Below are 21,031 nucleotides of genomic sequence, written 5' to 3' on the forward strand. Positions count from 1 at the left end.
AAAGAAAAAAATTGCGCCCGCTTAGCGCCTAGTCTATCTATAAGGCACTTCGCACCAATGGGCAAGCACATCCGGTGAGTCTAGGCGTGGAGCGCCTAGTGTTCTTGAGGCTGGGGTTGAAGATAAAAACCAGTTGCAAATTAAAGGTAGGTGCTGAAAGTATAACCAATAGATGTAGAGGATCAGCAATAGCACTAACACACTTCCATCTTGGAAGTTGGTTAGTTCTTATCCACCTACAATTGTTCCTCCGGATTGCTTTGCTTCAGCTTCTTATTTCATACTAGCTTGATGGAAAGAACTTACCACCAAGTGAAGGGAAAACTTTCTTGTATGTTACTTAGTGGATGTGAATGTTATCGTCTTGATAAATAGTACCATGCAAAAGAGAGAACAAGGCGGCAACAAAGTTGAGATAAAGTTTTCTAGATCCTAGAAGGCAATAGCTTTGACACTAAAATGTAATGTCTATAAAATAATTATTACCTGGCCTAGGTGGCATTGTTAGCTAGCCCCACTAAATACTTCATGTGGTTGGTATCATTGCAAAGGTTGCAAGGCTTTCCCTTGGTCTGCATTTTTGCGAGCAAAAGTGCTCGCAAAAATTTACAAACAACGCAATGTGTGCATTGAAAGCACGAAGCATGGTTGCTTTTCCTTGTTGGCAAAAGATTTTGCTCGCAAAAATTTACAAACAACACAATGTGTGCATTGAGAGCACAAAGTGTGGTTGCTTTCCTTTGTTGGCAAAAGATTGTTTTGTGTGACACACACACACACACACACACACACACACATGATAGTGAAGTTGGTACATTGCAACACTTTGATGCACTCTTTACTTGCTCATATGACTTTGGTAGCCTGAATATGGTTCTTGGTTGTCAAAACATTGGCTTGGTTTTCACCCTTACTATTCCTAGTGTTTGTAAAATCTTGTCATGATTTAGTTGCTCCTTTGTATTATATTAGACTAGTCTAGTCTTGTTTAGACTAGCTAGGCTTATGCATTTCTCATTTAAATGTTAAAAAAAAAAAACTTGATTGGTGCAATTAGTAGAGCCCGTGTTACCTAATCTTGGATTAGATACTATAGTAACCTCTAAAATACTCTCATCAAGTCTTTGTACTATTTACTCTTTTGTTATGATGTCCTCTTTGCAAACTGATCACACTTCCTCTTATCCTTCGTGTTTGCCTAATCAAGTTGGCCTCATTTAGTCAAACATTATCTAATTTCATCTCCTCTTTGCTCTAATTTATTTATGAGTTGTAAGGATTTGATTTGTATATGTGCTTTGTAAGAATTTATAACAAACCTAGTTTATTATTTAGGTATGCTTATTGTTGATCATAATAGTTACTCTAGTGTCTGTCTTTGTTGATCATAATGGTTATTCTAGTGTATGTCTTCTAATTTGTTACCAAATCTTTTCTTAATAGCTTGATTTGGTCTTGTATGCTTACTTTATAATAATATTGTGTTGGGATCTTGTAGCTTGGTGACTTGGTTGCTCCTTGTTATTTAAATTAGGTTTAGGGCCTTATGTCTCAACCTTGAATTTTGATTGTTGTACTTGACTTGGGGTAAAATCCCCTTAAAATGTTAGGGTTTTAAGGCAATCTATTTTATTTAATGTTATTGTTTGCTTTATTACCTTTCCTCCTCTCTTTGGTTCCTCATTTTGGATAATGACCTTGCGTGCCACCAAACCGGGTCTGCTCTTGATTGAACTGCTAGTAACTCTCTTATCTTGCACAGATGAGGTACCATGGTTGGGTTTAGGGTGCTACTCTCCACAAGAATAGTGAGCCACTTACCTTGATTTTGCACACATGAAGTACCTATCAACTTTTAAAAAGCTTGCAAAAAGTAAAATAAGAAGTATTAGCTTGCGTGGGTTTGTGTGATGTTTGAAGGAATTGTTGGAAAATAAGCATGATATAAGTGGTGTGAAAATGTTTAGCTTTTCTTAAAGCTAAGGCTATTGAGATTTAGCTTTAAGAAAAAGTTTAAAGAAAAAATAAAAAATGCAGGTAGGTTGATATACGTAGTGGTTGACATAATTATGAAAAAAAAGGAGGCATGGCTACTAGACGTGTTTCATGAAGAGGATCTAGAGCTACTAGTTGACATGATTTACAATTATTGTAGGGGGTTATCAGACTATTTTTTCAAGGTTTCTTTCTTCATCTAAGCAAAGGTTATCGACATTAAAGGGGTCAGTAGGTTAGTTTCTTGACAAGGAGGGCTCATTGAGGAGGCTACCATACTCAACAAAGGTGATAGTATAAATCGAGGAAGTAGTGTGTAATAGAAGACTTGCATGTGACTTATGTCGAGATTTGTGGTTACGTCTTTTTGGTGGCTATCATGAGGACATTTATTTTTGAAACCTCACGTAACATGTGGAAATGTCACTTAACATGTCGATTAATTTTTAATCACATGATTAAGTAAATGTTGCACATGTGAGGTGCAACTAGGGTTAAAGTAAATTTATGAATCCGGGACTCCAGAAAATCACAAGATGTCAAAAGCAAAAGTTGCTATAAGTTGTGCTGCACAAGTACTTGGTGGTATCTCGTGCCAGTTGTTGGCCTAGGTCATTCATTAGGCTATAAGTGCTAGTTGGTGACACTAGAGAAGTGACGTTTAATGGTAACTAATGCCAATTTGATGGTTAAAGATGACACATAGACTCGGGAGTGGAAGATGCCTAGCTAATTTAATTATTGGCCAATTAGATTATTTTTCAGGGCATCGAAATAATTATTAGATTAATTTTTAGTATTTAAAGATTAAAAATTAATATTTAATTATAGATAATGCTAAAAAAACCATTTGGAAAGGCTGCCACTTGTCAAAAATGTCCATACAAGACTGAAAAACATATTTAGAGGTTGGAGAGAGGCATTTTTAGTGTGTTTAGTCTACAACAGCAAGAGAGAGAGAGGAGATGGTGGTCTGATTTGCAGCCATTGGAGGACCTTCTAAGGTAGTCAGGGGCAAGAGAAGACAATCAACAGACAGCAAGTAACAACATCTACAGGCTGTTGAGATAGGGCAACACTAGTAAATGATTAATTTTCTTCAATTCTTTGCATCTACAAGCTGTTGTGGCAAGACAGTAGCTGCACTTGACTAATTTTTAGTCATTCTTCTCGTGACAAAACTCTGAATTTTCTCTCTCTACAGCTTTATTTCTCATCTCCTAGCCATTTCATAGTTTGCTTTGAAGATCTTAGCATATGGACCGTTGGAGGCTGAGAAATTGCAAATTTCTCTGCTACAAACCCTAATTTACAGCAGAATTGCTATTCTTTATATGTAGAGGCTGATTTTTGCAGGTTTGAATATTAGAAAATCTAAGACAACAATAACCATTGAAGCAGTATGCATTGTCTTTGAAGATTATATCCATCATAGTAGGGGAATGTGATAAAGGAGAGTGGCTTTGCATGACAAAGACCGAGTATTAGGGTGGACTTACGGAGTTGATGGGCTGGATACATGTCATGCTCTAGATATTAGAATTCATATTTTTTTTATAGAGCTTATTGAGATGTTTTTTTGCTACCATGTTACAAGATAAGAGAGCTCCTAAGAGCCATCTTCTTTTTTGTTTCACATAGGTTGAGAAAGGTCAATTTGGAGGCCTTGAGATTTAATTTTGTCATGATGCATTATTTGTATGCTAAGGGTTTCTCAAATATTTTGTTACTTCATGGAGGGTGAGATCCTTAGTACCTTTGATGTACTTAATTTTCTTGAAACAAGTTTGAGGAGGTGATGCTTTTGATTCTTCATAATGGACATGCTTTTGAAACTAAGTGGCTTGACTTTGCATAGCTTCCTCATTGACAAAATTTTGGGATATTAGTTGGGTGGATCCATTACCCGATGTTGAGTTTGCATACCATAATTCCTCCCATGTCTCCACTCAATTCACACCATTCTTTGCTAATTATGGTCAATACCCAAGGATAGACAATCATGTAAGATTAGAGGAGAAGAATCCAACTACTACAAACTTAGCTCAACACCTCTTTGATATTCATAAAGAGTTGCAAACACATATCAAATAAGCTTAAGGGGAATATAAGAGAGATGTAGATAAGCTTTGCTTGCAACATCCATTGTACAAAATTGGAGATCAAGTTTGGCTTCTTTGATGTGATCTACATTCTTCTCGCCCCTCCTAGAAACTGGATTATCAATGACTTCGGCCCTTCAAGATTCTTGGTCAAGTAAATCCAATCACCATTGTCTCTAGCTTCCGCCATCCATAAAATTCCATATTGTATTCCATGTTTTAGTCTTGGAGCCATGTCATACATCTAGTATCTCTAGAAGAATACCAAAGTCATCACCTCCAATCATAATTGAAGATCACCGAGAATATGAAGTAGAGAAAATCCTAGATTTGAGAATTTCAAGAGGCAGATTACAGTAGCTTGCACATTGGAAGGGCTATGATATAAGTGAACAAATGTGGGAATTAGCTTCACATCTTCAAATAGCTCCTATTAAGGTTTGCAAGTTTGATTTTCAACACCAAATCAAGGCCTATTCAAAAGCACACCATTGCACCTCATGGAACTTGGTGTTAGGAGGGGGAGGGGGGGGGGTAATGTAATGGATGCTCAAGCTTGAGTAATTCACTATATGTATACCCTCTATATCCCATGTGTTCAAGGCCTATCTATAAATATCCTTATTTGTGAATTTTTCGTTAATAAAACATAACCATTTTCTATTCAATGTGTAAGTAACCCACGTATATGGGACCCTTCTGTATGTACAAAATGTGTAAAAATGGTATTTTAAAAATCCCTTATATTGAATCCATGTGATTAATACATATATTTATGACTGACGTCCCCAGGGCTTAAGCAAGGACATCCCTTGGTTCCTATGCAAGCTAGTATAGCTCTTGGTTTGATTAATTCTAAAACATTCTAGAGAATTTGAGAAAGTATTAGACAATTCTAAGAAGGCTAGCTAATTCTTTGGAAAGTTCAAGAAGAGGCTTACATCAATGCTTACATCAAGATTGCTTAAGACATTACTTATGTCATTGATGCTTATATCATCAATGATGTCATCATCTAGAAGCTTCCCCTTAACCTTCTCAATTCTAGTACGAATAGGGGTCTTGGGCTACAAGCCCTTTAGTCTTTCCAATACTAGTTGTGAGGGTCCAATGAGGTAAGCCCTCTTCCAGTTATTGTCTTGTATTGAGTCTCATCTTGTAATCAAGCCACACTCTTGTGAGCATTCTCTTGCAATCAAGTTATCTTGCACTCAAGTCCTAGTTCAATTTCTCTTTCAAGTTGTTCTTTTGTAAGTTGTGAGAGCAATCTCCTTGCTCTTAAAGAGCACTTGCTAAAGCACCAAGGTTTATAATACAAGTGATCATTTTTATTATTTTCTATAAGTCAATAAAAAATTCTTCTTTTTTTGTTACCTTTCACTTTTCCACCTTTGTCTTATCTTCAAGTAAGAATGCACTTCTTTGTTATGCAATATATATTTTTATCTTCTATAGCCTTCCAATGGGGGTTCTTTTAAGGATTAGCTACCAAGCTATAAGCACTATAACATAAGGAGTATCCACTTCTTGAATCTTTGTACCCTTAAGTGTAGCCAAAAAATGTGATTCCAATGCATTTTTCATTGAAAATGACATTGTCTCCATTTGTAGGTATGTGGGAATGTCCTAAATATCTAGAGAAAGTCTTGAGAAGAAATATTGGCATGGTTGACTCCTTAAAATACATTGTATGATAAATCTTCACAATCTCTAGATTAGGATAAGTGAGGTAATGGGCATGTGCTTAATCTTAACCAAACTTGGTCCTTGTCCCACCAATATGAACTAGAAATCCATCATCATCATTAAAGTAATACTCAAAGAACAAGTGAAAAGCCAAGTCAACTAAATTATACTATTTAACAACTTGAAGAATCAGTAGAAACAAACAAGAAATAAATTTACCTTTTTAACATTCTCTTCTTCTTCAACCTTTTCTTTTACCTACAGATTAATTGAACCGTGGTGAGGTTCTTTCATAGTTGTGTTTTTCTCCAATCGCTTTTCTACAAACTCAATGCCCAGTCTTCTTTGGGTCTCTAGAAAGTCCTCTTCATTTGAAGTTTTTCTAAGTACTCCAACACTGGTTGTAGCCCAAAGACCAAGAGATTCCTTGGCATCCACAAAATTAGTGGTATTGGTTTCAAGGATTATGTCCTTCTTTTCTTGACAATACTCAACACAATGAGTTTGATGCCTCCTTGAGCTTGTGAATTTGTAGATATCATTAAGGATTAGGAATTCCTTCCCCAAAATGGGAATAGAGGGTAGATTTACCAAAGTGAGGGACTGAATAGCTACTAGGATGCCTTGTTAATCCTCACGTTCCTGCAAATTACCCACTTTTAACCTTTCAATGTCAAGCTTCCTTGATATTGCTTCCTCCTCCTTAATAACAGGACCTCTTCCATGTCCATGTTAGGCTTCTTCAACATTTGTTATTCTTTTGCATGTGGTACCATTTTGTTTAAGTTTTCTTGGATTTGAGGACTCTTCTTGATAAGCCAAAAAGCTAACAAACCTTGAGTAAAACTCATAGAGATCACAATTCTTTTTATGATATGGAGAGTCCAATGCCTTCTTGCAATCTTCAAGAAGTTGTTGCATCCTTCTCTTCACAATTCTCCTTTGATTTCACGTCCTTCCTTGGAAAAGAGAATGGATGAAGGTCTTCAAGTATTCAATAACTTTTTTTGACTCCACCAAGACTTTGAAGGCTTTAAGCTCATCTCTGATTATATAGTAGATTTGATATTATGACCTCCTTTGCATCAAATGGAGCATTGAGAAACATTTTGGCATTATCAAAATTTGTACTATGCCCATATTTATAGAGAAAAGTAGAAAACTTTTTAGATGGGGACTCATCTTATGTAGATACTTCTTCTCCAATGAAAATATCCTAAGTGTCTAGATATTATGACTTTCCAAGAGCCAATGTGCGCTCTTTTTTCTCTACATCACTTACTATTGTCTCCGCATCCTTTGCAATAATTACACTAGTCTTCTCCTCTTCAAAAATCTAAACATCAAAATTAGCTGATATCTTCTCACCAATGCCAATATCTTTAAGTTTTGGATCAACATGTCAGCATTCTTGCTTGCCCTCCATTTGCACTAAAAGAAGAGAGAGAAGTAAGTCATATAGATTCTTGCCCTAGAAATCGTTCCACATATTTGGACCCTATGACATGCAAAATGGCATTTTGAAGGCGTTAGATTGTCCCTTTTTGCATTGTAGGATCTGGGTTTGAAATTGTACTAGGATGGGAGGCTTCATGTAATTGGCCTATAAATTAGCTTACAATCTTCCAACTTTTACAAAAACATGGAGCTAATGACCTCTCAACAATTGATCAAATGCTTTGCCTAATATCACATTAAGAAAAAGTAGATGTGCACTATCAAGAAGATTTTCAACACTCTAAATTAGCATTAGATTTAGCAGCATTTAGCCCCAATCATCTTGAAAGATATCCCGAAACACAAATCAGAGATTCACTTGGATCTTATGGCATCATTAGTTGAGGAATTTGTGTCAAGCTCAAGAGGGACTTGTTATGCTACAAAGTGTTATAGAGTTGAAAATATGACACAATGCAAAGCTAAGATGGGCACATTACATTTCACGAACCCTAGGACACCAAAACCAACAAATGGAAACTATCGGGTAGACTTCCTGCATGTCAAATAGTTCGAGTAAAGACATTGCAAATAATACAAACATTGATTGAAAGGTTGGTTGGTGGGAAAGATTGGTTATCTAACCACTAGTAATGCAGTTGGGATGGTTGCAATATGAAACTAGAAACCTTTGGTAGTGTGGCTTGAATATCACGAATGGTTGCAATGTTAACTAGGAGGTTTGAAAAGCGCTTCAAGGATAATGTTGGTGTGTATTTAAGGGGGTGCAAGGTCATGTATGGTATCACCGACACAAGGATCCTTGCACACGTAGCACCATTGAGCACATGTCACATGTCCACTTGATTGAGGTGTTGATGGATATCTAAAATTTATGACATGAATTCCATGAGGCAAACGGTAAGCAGAAATGGGTGCCCATGCTTTACAAAACGATTGCCATGTGGCAAAAAATCTTACATTCATGCACACATGGTGCAATGACAGCATTACACATGCCACCTAGGCTCTGGCTACACAAATAATGCTTGTTGTAATGTTTCAAAATAGATTCTATCTCTCATTCTCCTATGGATAGTTTTCATGGAGAAGTCATATGCCTATTACTTAATAGCTACTACTAAGCTTTTTGCCAACCTATTAAAGTGTCTCAAATGGGATGGAGAATATGTCATCTATGTAGTTGATCGGGGATGGCATTGACTTGATTATGCTTTTGTATTATCATAATAATAGCACATCATTAACTTTGAGATTTTACATTAATAACATTAAATATAATGTTAACTAGGTAAAACTAGCTATGTTGATTAGCCGTAGGGGTTTTTGTGTATCCTATTGGGATCATTAGAGTGTCATGGGCCTATGGAGATATTAATAGGACCTGATGGGTTGTGTATCTCTTGTTGGGACCATTGGAGTTATATCATTGTCAATTCTATAAAGCAAGCGACCTTTCATATTCTCAAATGTCTTTTTAAATATTTTAGGCAATGTTTTGAGAACATTATGTTCCTCACAAAGGTGACAATAAAATCACATGAATATTGACAATAGTGGTTAGTTTGAGAGCAAAATTTAAAGGCTATTTTTGAAGCAAAAAAGAGCCCAAGAGGCTGTAAAAGACCAAATTTTCATGCAAAATGAAATGGTTGTGGATCGATGAGCTAGAGTTTTCCTAGATAGAGTTCAATGCCAAGAACCCAACGCAAGTCTCAGTTCGTCGATCGTAGTATGTTTGATCCTCCATTTAATCCCCGCAAGGTTTGGCATTATGAAATAGCTATATGATCCAGGAGCCAAAAAGTGTATCACGGTGGCCAGGTTTAAAGATATTGGCGTCATGAAGCATGGCATCCAAACGGATCTCAAATCCGAGCGTGTTTGCCTTCTCAAAAGCAAAAAAACCAGTTGGGAGGAAGTGTGAAAGCAAAACTTTGAACTAGTTTTTTTGCAAAACAAGGCTTTAAGCTTAATAAAGCTTAAGAACCAAAAGGCATGACTTTTGAAAATGTTGGGGGGGGGGGGAGGGGGGGCACGGCGCCGTTTTTATTGGTACCCCCAAATTCCCAATTTTTAATCATTTTTTACATTGCAATCATTGAGGAAACCCTCTTGCCTGTGAGATCCACCATTTTCTCACCTTCATCACCACAGAGACCATCGAATTTGATGCATTATGCAAGAAGATTTGATTTCAGTATTTCTCTCTCCTATCTCTTCTCTCCTCTTGTGGGATGTTCTTATGGATCAATGTAAAAGAGAGGAGGATGGGTTGAGATATACGTTTTTGGTCAAACGATGATGCGAAGTGGAAAGAGACATGAATCGAAGTTGGATGGATTGTCAAAAGCCGTGGAAGAGCGTCAGTGGGCCTCCAATGTCGAAAAACGTGCATCATAATGAGCGATTTTATGAGGAAAAGGTAGATCTTATCATTTATGATGAATTGTTGTTTAAAAAGGTTAGTAATGCTTGGATTTATTAATCCTTTGTTTGATTAGTCATATTGAAAGAATCATGAAAAAATATGTTGCATAATAACTTTATGCAAAACACGCTAAACCTGAGACTAGGCAGTTTAAGGGAAAATATGTGTTCTTTTGGGTTTTGGTGTGCATTTTCCATTCTTATGAAATGAAACATGCTAACAAAATTATTTTTATAAGAGTAATTAGTGTACACTTGAAAATAAGTAATTATCTGTAAATTTCTATAAATAAAAAGAAAAAAAGAAAAAAATAGATTTTTTGCATCATAAAAATAAGAAAAAATTAGATGTATGCATATGATCATATGATGGAGCTGAAGCATGAGGTGTAGCCTCACTTCAGTCCCATCTCTTTGTTAGAGTGAGTCTTTATTGCTTTCAATAAAGAAAAATACATAAAAAACCATGCCTACACCTATCAATGCATGCAAAATTTTAAACGGTAGGGAGTAGGGGGGTTGTTGAGTGAGTGAAGTATGTTAAATTCTTATGTTTTCATGATGCACATCATATAGAGTTTGCACTTGTTAAAAATTAAAAGGGACTAGTAGCATGAGGAAGCTCGATGCTAGCCCTAAGCAACGAAGCACTATCGTAGTAAAAGAAAATTAATTGTCTTCACACTTTCACGTTGCTGATTTTCAATGAGTAGTTGTTTGAGCATGATGGTCATATTCACACTTGCATTGATGCACGTCATGGTATCGTATCCTAGATGCATAGCACTTGTTTGTATGAGTGATAACCCATGCTGAGAGTGTGAGGTATCCCAAGCTGTAGGGCTAAATATAGAAACACAAAGTCATAAACGCTCTTAGCCGCAAGGCCATGTGGGGTGGTTTTAGGTGAGTAGTAGAGGCCCGGCTAGTGCCTTAGAGCCAATGTCGGTCCCCCGAATAGGTGGTGCATTTGTCACGAGCCGCTAATAAGTGGCGCTTTTCTAAAGCCTGGTTAATAGAGACTAGTTTATTAGTGTATGCCAAAAGCCAGTGAGATAGATTCAAAACTGTCAAGTTAAACTTCAAAAGAAAAAAAGAGCCGAAAGGGCTAGACAACGGGCTGAAATTATTGGAAGATATTCTCTGCAAAGGTGTGGTCCAATATCACTACAAGGGCGAGATCTTAGAAACCCTAGTTCGATGCATGATCCGTTAGGAGAAGGAAGTTCGAGTACTTCCCGCCTTCCGGTGAGTTTGTCCATTTCGAGTGGAGTAATAGTTCCGATTGCTCAAACTCCTTTAGTGAATCTGGTTATCACTATGGCGCACAACCCATTGCAATCCTAGCAGCAGGGACACCAGACTTGCCAACCTTAGGGTTTCCTCTATCCTTTTTTAATGGGTTAGGAGTCATATCAATGAGTTCTAAAAGTTAATGTTTAACTGTCAAATTCAAGATGAAGGACACTTGATGATGTTCTTTAATATGACTTTGAGAGGATGAGTTACAGTATAGTATCACAGCCAAGAAGATGGAACCATAACTATGATTCCCTTTTTCTTTACGACCTTTCAAAGAGAGTTTGCCCTTGAAAGGGGAGGGTAGTATTGGCTACGTGTCCTCAATGTAACACGTCAAGAACCTCACAAAAACGTTCGTGGGTATGCTAAGAAACTGAAGGAAGTATTCCATAAGTTGCAAACCTATATTCCTATTCCAGTTTTGCTACTCAGTTGCAATACTTTTTGAATGGGCTAGACTTTAACATACAAGTGTAGTTGAGTAGTGTTGATCTTGATGACATTGATACATCTATTATAGAGTAGAGGAGGTAAAATCGCGATTGCAAGCGGCTTATACCTCTAGGGAAAACTAGAATCTGAGTCTAGGGTTTTGAAATCCTTTAACACTGACAAATGGCAATCAAGGGATACCCATGAGCCTCCTAATGGGAGAGGAAGCATGATTTAAAATGTACCGATGTTGCTAGCTCCTCCCAGTGGGACCATGCCTATGGCTAGTCAGATGGATCCACCAAATGTTGGAAGCCAAACAATAAATCCTACCATTGTTCCAGGGAATTAACAGCCAAATCCCAATCAAGTGGTTAGGTCAATGGAATGGTAGGTAGATGATCGCGGCTATGAGTCAAGTGCCTCGAATATCCTTGGTGAAGATAAGGATATGATGAAGCACTACATTGACATGATCACCAAGCAATATAGACAAATATCAGTTGATGTCAATTTCCTTAAGAAGTAGTAGAATTTTATAGGTAGCCGATGCTTTGAAGAGGGTGGCCCCTCAAGATTCAGTTGTAAGTGGTGTGGCGGACAACATTTTCCTAAGAATTGTCAAAATGTTAAATGTGACATATGTGGGAAGTCTGGTCATTTAGCTAGTACATGTTGGAGCAAGATTAGTTCTCTCCAGCAAAAGGAAGAAAATAGCTAGGTCTAGTTAATCATCGAGCACAAGGGATTAATATTTAGCAAGATCAGGGGCTGAAATAAATACTACAGAAGGGAAAGCTATGGTAGAGGAGTTGCCTAGTGGCAGTGGAGTTAGCCTTGTAGAAGTTGTTTGCATCAATGGCACTGAAGCTTCTAACATATGGGTTATTACGAGAGGTCAAAAGTGTAGAGAAGTTGACAAAGACAAGGTAAAACTTGTCGAGGGAAACCCTATAAGCAAGATGATAAGGGGGCACAAGTCCTTAATCCTAATATGGAAGGTGGACCTCTAAAAGCCGTAGATGGTAAAACTGACCCTAAGAAGGATAAGGAGTTGCCCAAGAAGAAGGCAAAAGCCAAGAAAGAGGTACCAAAGCTGGTTCAAAGACCAAAGGAGAGAGTGGTTTAGCGAGAAAAGAGAGCTCTTGCTAGCTATCATGAATTTGATTTAGCGAGTTGTCTTTGCGAAGTTAAGCCGAATGTAAACCTCCTACAATTAATTAAGTTGTCTCCAAGAGTATGTAAAGAATTTAAGAATATTCTTCGCAACGGGTATATCATTGTGCCCTTGGGAATAGCGCAAGTAGGAGATGATTGATTTGAACATGCTGAAAAGCATTGTTCGAGGGTAGCAGCATATGTTGATGGAATATTAGTGGATCATACTATTGTGGACATAGGATCCTCTATCAACATTATGAGTTTGGAATTGATGGAGAGGTTGGGATTAGAAATAAAAAAAGATGCCTTCACGATCCTCCGAATGGTTGATGACAGTTTAAGACAACCTGAATGTTGCATTACTAAAGTTCATGTGACTGCTTCCAATGTGGAATGCATTGTAGACTTTAGGGTCATTAAGTTTGCAGGGTGACCTAGCTATCAAGTATTGCAAGGTAGACCATGGATCTTACAAGCAAACTATCAGGTTGATATACTCGCTAGTCACTTGATCTTTGGTAGAGGCACCAGACGTGTAGTAGTAGATGCCTATCAAAGTGAGAGAGTTCCTTTATCTTATGCTAGATGCTCTATCTACTAATGAGACGTCATCAAATGATGAGTCTAACAAGGGGTCTAATATAGAGGATATCTATAAAGTAACTTTGAATGAGCTAATAGAAGCTCAGGAGAGGATAAGAAATGCAGACGTACATGAGTTAGACCCTGGTATGATGAATGATTCATGGCCAATTAAATTAGGGTCCATGCTTAGTTTAGAGAGAGGAAGGACTATGTGTCCTTGACTCAGGAATTCCATGATATCTTTGCTTGGAGTTATGACAAGCTAAGAGGCATTCCTCCCCGCCTGGCTGTTCATACTATCCCCTTAAAGGAAGGTGGCCTCTCGATGCAACAAAAACTGAGGCATATGCCTTTCGAGTTAAGGGACGGGCTATTTGAAGAATTGACAAAACTACGAAAAGCTGGCCTAATATTTTTGGTTCAACACACATAATGGTGTTTACTTGTTGTTATTAGGAAAAAGAAGAATAATCAAATTCGGCTTTATGTAGACTTTAGAGATTAGTAAGAAGACGGTTAAGGATTACTATCCATTGGCATTTATTGATCAGATTTTGGATCAATTAGTGGGTAGGAAAATCTATTCGTTTATGGATTGCTTTGTTGGATACAATCAAATGGCTATTGCGGAGGAAGATAAGCTAAAAATGACGTTCATTCTTGTCTTCGGTACTTTTGCATACCATGTGATGGCCTTTGGTCAATGCAATGTGCTTGGTTCTTGGCAAACGAAAAACTGATAAGACTTTTGGTGATACCTCCCTAGAGAAGTTACAAGTCTTTATTGATGATCTGGTGGCAGCCACCATAAGGGAAAGGCAACCAATCATTCTAAGGAAATGTTCTGAGCATTGTAGACAGTTTTGCATTGCTCTTAATTCACAAAAGTGTGTCTTTGGGGTGCCCTATGGGTTGTTACTAGGCCATGTGGTTAGTTCTCGCACGATAGTATTGCAATTGACCCTAAAAGGTTATGTCACCATGAGCCCACTACGTATTCCAAAAGAGGTACACAACTTTTTTCATTAGTGGGATATTATCAGAGATTTATCAATGCACTAGCAGAAAGAGTGTTGCCATTGACAAACCTCCTATCTTTTAACTGTTTGTTTGAGTGGAGTGAAGTTTGTCAAGTATCCCTTGAGTATGTGAAGTAGGAACTAGCAAAAGCACTAATTCTAAGCACTTAGAGGAGGTAAAGTTTTCTTTTTAATTTTCAGTAGCCACAATACATAGTATCAGCTGCTGTTTAGCCCAAATTTGGGAGGAGAAATGGTATCATCCAATTGCCTTTGCTAGTAGGAAGTTGGGGATATCTTAAGTCAACTATACATATGTGGAGAAATTGTTTCTTGGAATGGTCTCTACGATGAAGAAATTTAGGCATTATATTCTCTATGAGAAAGTGGTATTCTTCACAAAGGTGGAAGGACTTAGATTGTTAATGAACAAGTTGCAGTCGTGTGATTGTTTAGGAAAGTGGTTAATCACTTTGTAAGAGTTCGATTATGAGATTAGGAGCAAGTCACTGAGCTGCAGGGTATTGTGGAATGTTTTGTGTATTTCGGGGAGTCAAATGAAATTTTGGCTGAAGGAAGTGACATTGAAGGTTTATTCAAGATTGATACAACTTCCATCCCTTCCTAGTATGCAGCTATAACACATTATTTATCTATAGGAGGATTTGGGGATGCTTTATCAAAGTTTGAAAAGAGAAAGATTAAGCAACAAGCATTATGCTTTTTGATTATCGCAAGAGTCTTGTATCAGAGGGGATTAGACGACATTTATCGTCATTGTGTAGTACTTGATGAGGTACCATTTATTCTTATGAGTGCCATGATTCAGCATGTGGGGGACATTTTGGTGGTTGGCTTACTGCCCAAAAAGCTCTATGTGCTGGCTATTGGTGGCCATCGATTTTCCAAGATGCTTTCAGTTATGTGAAACGTTGTGATGTCTGTCAGAGACGTGATGTGAGGGAGAATCGTAAGCGGCATCTAAACCCTATTTTGGTTACATTATCCTTTGAAAAATGGGATGTTGATTTTTTGGGACCAATATACCCTTCATCGATTACATGAAGCGGTATATTATTATAGCAATGGACTATATAAAGTGGTTTGAAGCTCGAACAACGATGAATGATAATGCTAAGGAGATGTCGAGTTTCATTATGAAGAAAATTGTTTGTTTTTTTGGTCCTCCAAAGGAGATTGTGTATGATCGAGGGACACACTTCTTGAATAAAGTCATAGTAGCTTTGACTGAAGCTTTGAAGATTAAACACAACAAGACTACCCCTATGATCCTCAAGTGAATGGTCAAGTTGAGAATACAAATAAAGAGTTGGTGGGAATCTTATCCAAGATAGTATCGATAACTAAGTGCAATTGGGATAAGAAATTATATGTGGTAGTGTGAGCTTACAATATGACATTTAAGAGAGCTACAAGGCCACACCCTATTCAAGCTAGTGTATGGGAAAGTGTGTGTTTTTTGGTTGGAAACAGAGTTGCCCACTGTGCATTTCCCTCTTAATCATTCGTTGGGAGAGGGAGAGGCATTACAAGAACTATATACTTCTGTTGTACTTCTTGATGAGACTCCGTTGCAGGCTCGGCCTGCTGCAGGCTTTACTACATCAAGAAGTAGGGAAGCGAAGAATAAAATCCCTTCATGACCTTTGGGATAAAAAGTAAAAATTTGTGAAAGGTCAATTGGTGTTGTATTATGATGCTCCTCGTGAGCTATTTCCATGTAAATGAAAACCCAAGTGGGATGGACCATACAAGATTGTATGCTTAGGAAATAATGGCTCTAAAACCCTTCTAGCAGATTTGCACGGGGTAGAGTTTAAAACTAAAGTTAACTTTAATAAGCTAAAGCCTTACTATGTGTAAGGGTTGATGTTGGATTTGGTTTAAAATCTGCTCTCATTGGCAACCACGGGATAGGGCGACTCAACTCTCGAATCCCACGAACTGATTTACACAAATAACAACCAGAAAAAGTATTAAGCTACCACAAAAAATATACTCAACAAAACACAAAAAATAGCTCTCACCCTAACCCCTAACAAAATCAAGGAATGAAAATCCACAAGGGATACACCCAGCATAATGTGATAGAAATCCAAAGTGAGTTGCTAACCAACTACTCCAACAAAAACTGGCTAAAAGAACCATCAAAGAAGTCATCCTGGTGGTAGTTTGAACTACCTACCTAGCTAAGGACAACGGGACTAGGAACTCCTACTAGGCGAGGATTCTTATAACCTGGTCATCATATATTTTCTTTTCACACATTTGTTGTTCAAAGTTTCCATACCCAAGAACCTACCAAGCTCTCGTGAGACAACACTTAATCCTTTTCTGTTTCTACCTACTTTTATTTTCTCTCCAACCTTCCTTATGTCTTTTATTTTGGCTAGCCACTATCCCTAGAAAGACAAGGCATCGGCCTCGGGGGGCTAACTTGCACCCAAGAACCTACTAGGCCTTTGCATGGCGATAATCAACTTGTTTTAGAAGTTTTCTTTCTTTTCTTTTCTTTTCTAGGTTAAGGGGTAATTTTATACACCTCTATAATTTTATATTTAGATATAATCAGAACTTTCTCTTCTGTTCTATTTTGGCAAGCTTCTCTAATTGCCTCACACTAGCAAGGACTTCCTAGAACAGCTACCTAGTAGGCTAGCAAAATCTGCCTTCTATAATAGGTCTTTCAATACCTGACAATGTCTTGACAAGCAGTAGATAACTACTCGAACCTCCCTTGGATATACCTAACCAAACCCTAGGACTTCATGCCTTTATTGCCAGTCCCCACAAATGAGAAGAAAATAATCTCCACATACACATATAACATTATCGGCTTAAGGGAAAAACTCAGAAAAGTAACAACACCACTTGGAATGGCCACAAGAAGCTCCCATGTAGCAAAGGCTCCCTCCAAGCACACTTTGTGATGCAATCACTAAAATAGAAAACTATTAAATGTACCTACACCAAATAGACACATGGCCCTATTAGCCTAAAGGAATATAATAGTTCACAACCAACAAACTGGTCCTCTTGGCCTTATGACATAGAACATAAGAACACAACAAAAACGATCCTCTTGGCCTTATGAAATAAAACACTTCACTACCATTCAACAACATATTGGTCAAACAAACCCTTGGTCCTAATGTAACTCTATGACAACACAAAGCCAACCAAGAATAAGGGCTCCTTAGGCCCTACACTAAGTGCATCAAGTTATTAGCTAACCCCCTGCATAGATAGCAAGGGGTGTTCGATGAATATGAGGTGTATTTTTGAAGGCAAAGATACGTCCCTTCCGATGATATTTGATATCCCCTTGTTTTGTTTTTTTCACTCTGTGAGAACCCCTGCAAGATGGTAGCATTGTAACCCAATCATTTATAGTAAGTGTTTTGGGCTCCCATTCTCCATTTGCGCTCTTGCTATACATGGTGCAAGAGTGTATAGAATGAGAAGGACGCCTTGTGGATGCCATGTAAAAGACAACGAGTATGCAGACAATGTGTAGAGAAAAAAACCTAAAGAGAGAGGTCAAGGAGATAGATAAAAAATACTACGAGCGCCAAGAACTTTGAAAACTCTCCCGATTCTCAAAATGGTCTTAATTAACTTAACATCGTCATGTCTTTGTCAGAGGTTTTGTCAACTTTTTTTAGTTAATAGGGGCCGTTGGGACTACCAAAACTTGTTAGGGTTTGAAGATTTTGGCTAAATAGGAGGGGAGAACCACAAAATGAACTCAACTATCTCAAAAGTAGAGGAGACAAGAATCCCATATTTTTGTCCACATGCAAAAATATCTTTGGCCCTTTCCTTAATCCACAGATTAACAAAAGTGAAATTTTTAACGTTTTTGGGTCCTAATGTGATAGCGACATCCATCATGTGGATACTTGTGAAATCTCTGATGACACATGGGACCGTGGCTTGAAACCTTGTTTGGAGCTCAATCCAAGTCCTCTAAATATGGGTTGTTAATTGAGTTATTTAGACTTGATATGAAGAGCACTACGTCTCTAGCAACTCATGTAAATTACATGGAAAGTATTTTAACTCAGCTTGCAAGAATTCAAATAAAGATGGATAAGGATGTATGCATTGGTGTTTTGTTGAAAAGTCTTCCTCCTAAATATGGTAATGTTTCCACTATATTAATTAACATGCCAAACCCTAAATTGATTGACATTAACACCTCTCTATTAGAAGAAGAAAAAAAGATCAGAAGCAAAGAAGAGCTAAGAACTTCAAAAGATGAACAAGTGCTATATGTAAACAACAAGTACAAGGGATAGAAAGACCACTTGGTTTGTGACTTTTGCAAAATATTTGGATACATTGATAAGTTTTTTCATGCTCGAAAAATATCTCAAAAGGTGCAGCTTGCACTTATGAAAGAAGAAGAAGATAAAGGAAATGAAGAACAAGAAGAAGAAGAGGAAGGCCATCAAGAGAAGGACAAGCCTCATCAATTGCCTATAGTAGCTCACATGACCAAGAAATCCTCTCAAAATTTTTAGATTACTTGGTGCAATTAGGGTTACAATCTTCTCAATCTTGAGAGGGTCTGCTTGCTATCCAATGTGTAGAGGAAATGTGGCCCAAGAGAATGCCTAAAGAGACTCCAAAGATGCATTTGCCAAGGTTGAGAGAGGTTTCATACTCGTCATGAAGCACTACTCCAAGTGTGCCTAATGCTTGCAAAGTGAACTAAAGATACAAAAATCATCTAAATATATCTTAATGAAATCATACATGATTCGCTCAAAGGTATAAGGGTGTTACAAAGCCCAAATGACATCACCTTGTAGGCATAGGTAACCCATTCTATTGTGAAGGTCTAGTCTTTTTTAGCAATCTACACCTGATTGTATCCACTAAAACCATCTAGTAAGGAATAGAGCCCATAACTTGCCATTGTGTATGACAATTGATGAAGGGGATAGGGAGATTATCTTTTTTTATTTTGGAATTCAACTTTCAGAAGTCCATGCAAATCCACAACATTCAATTCTTCTTAGGTACGACCACAATGGGAAAAACCCATTAATTGTTGGCCATTGGATGGGTGAACTCATTAGCTTCTAAGAGCTTCAACAAATTTTCTTTTTCCAGGGCAAAGTAATTTGGACTCATGCGCCTCTATCATTGCCATACATGCTTAGCATCAGGCTATAAGTCTATGTGATGTTGACATACTGTGGGATCAATCCTCTTTAAGTCTTTGTAAGCCCAAGCAAAAAAGTCAAAATTCTCCTTTAATAGATTATGAAGGTTCAATAGCTCCTCTTATGGAAGGTTGCTATCCACTTTGAGATGTATTTTGGTGCCATTTTCAATAATAAAATTCAACTTCTTTTCACCTTCTACTTCTCGAGATATAGGTCAAACTCCTTCAAGGGAGTGGCTTCTTTCTCTAATGCTCCATTAGAATCAACTTCGACCTTCAATGGGGACTTGTGTGGCTCTTTGGAATACTTAAACAGTATCAACACTATTTCAAATTTTGTTTGAGAGTTAATTACTTCATGAATTAAAAACTCATATTCTAACGATATATCCAAGAGTGTCATATAACGTGAACCATCTAAGTTCTGTTTGGGTTTTGGGACTGGCGGTTGTTGGCAAGGTGTAGCATCATCATTCTTTCTTGAGAAGGGTAGTTTAGGGTGACAAGAGCCACTACTAAAGGAAGGCTTCTTTTTCTTATTTCACTTCTTACAAATCTTTTACATATGATGAGATTCATTTACTAGTCTAACAGGTATCATAGTCATTTTATCCAATAGCATGGGATCTTCAGCTTATGTGCCTCTAGAAATATCTCCTCATTAGTATCTTCTTTTGGTTGGATAGCTTCTTTCCCTTTGCTTTCATACTCTACATCTTCACTTTCATCATCATCCTCATTGGAATTTGTCTCTGCCTCTATAGGGGCTCTATAAGGTAAGAACAAGCTCTCTATTTTTCTTTTGTTGAATCTGTCTCTGGCTTTGCTATGTGACCATGTAATAGGGAGAGCAGTACATCCATGCCTCTATCTCACTATTAGAGGCAATTTTCAGAAGTGATTCCTAGTTTCAGTAAGAGATATTTACCCATCGACAATGATATTATATCTTTTGGAAGATGGCTTTCAATGCCTATAGTTAGGGATTATGCTTTTGGTTTCTTTGGAAAATTTTGATTGATAGTGTTGTGTTCGGTTGATATTCCATCCTCTACTTCATTGGGAGAGTTAGAGAAGACTTCTATGGAGGTGGATTTGTGGCCTTTCTGTGAACCATAGCTTCAACACCACTTCTTCTGAGTAAAAGAGAGCAAGATATTCCATTAGAGTTGGGCTTTACCACCAAGTATGTAATCCATTAATCTCTATCAACAACTATGGTCTTAATGTGAGGAAGGATGCTTGAAGTCTTGATTCTACTCTCATGAGCTAGTTTGATGAGCCAATCAATGGATTGCCTGCCTTGTAGGCCTAGATCTTTCATCATCCCATTCGCCATGATGTTCATTGAAAAGCCTCAATTTATCAATACACTTGCAACAATGAAGCAACCTTCTCTCTAGATGCTAGTCTCTGCAGTGTCAAGATCAAGGAAGGCATTGGCCACCTCCACTTCTTATACAGGCTTTGGGGGGCCGTATTGGTTTGTGATGTAGATGCCTAATTGGTAAGCCTCAAGACTTGTCTTTTTGTCAGAATGCTTTTGAATCTCTTTCCTCAATTGGCCAACAATATCAATCATTGTCGAAATGTCAAATTAGGGTGAAAGATATCCAAGTCCTTCACCCTTGGGGAAGTTAGTATATGTATATTCTCTACATCAC

Source organism: Lygodium microphyllum, chromosome 14 (assembly GCF_053477565.2).
Source record: "Lygodium microphyllum isolate KBCC chromosome 14, Lygodium_microphyllum_v1.1.10, whole genome shotgun sequence".
Taxonomy (NCBI): Eukaryota; Viridiplantae; Streptophyta; class Polypodiopsida; order Schizaeales; family Lygodiaceae; genus Lygodium; species Lygodium microphyllum.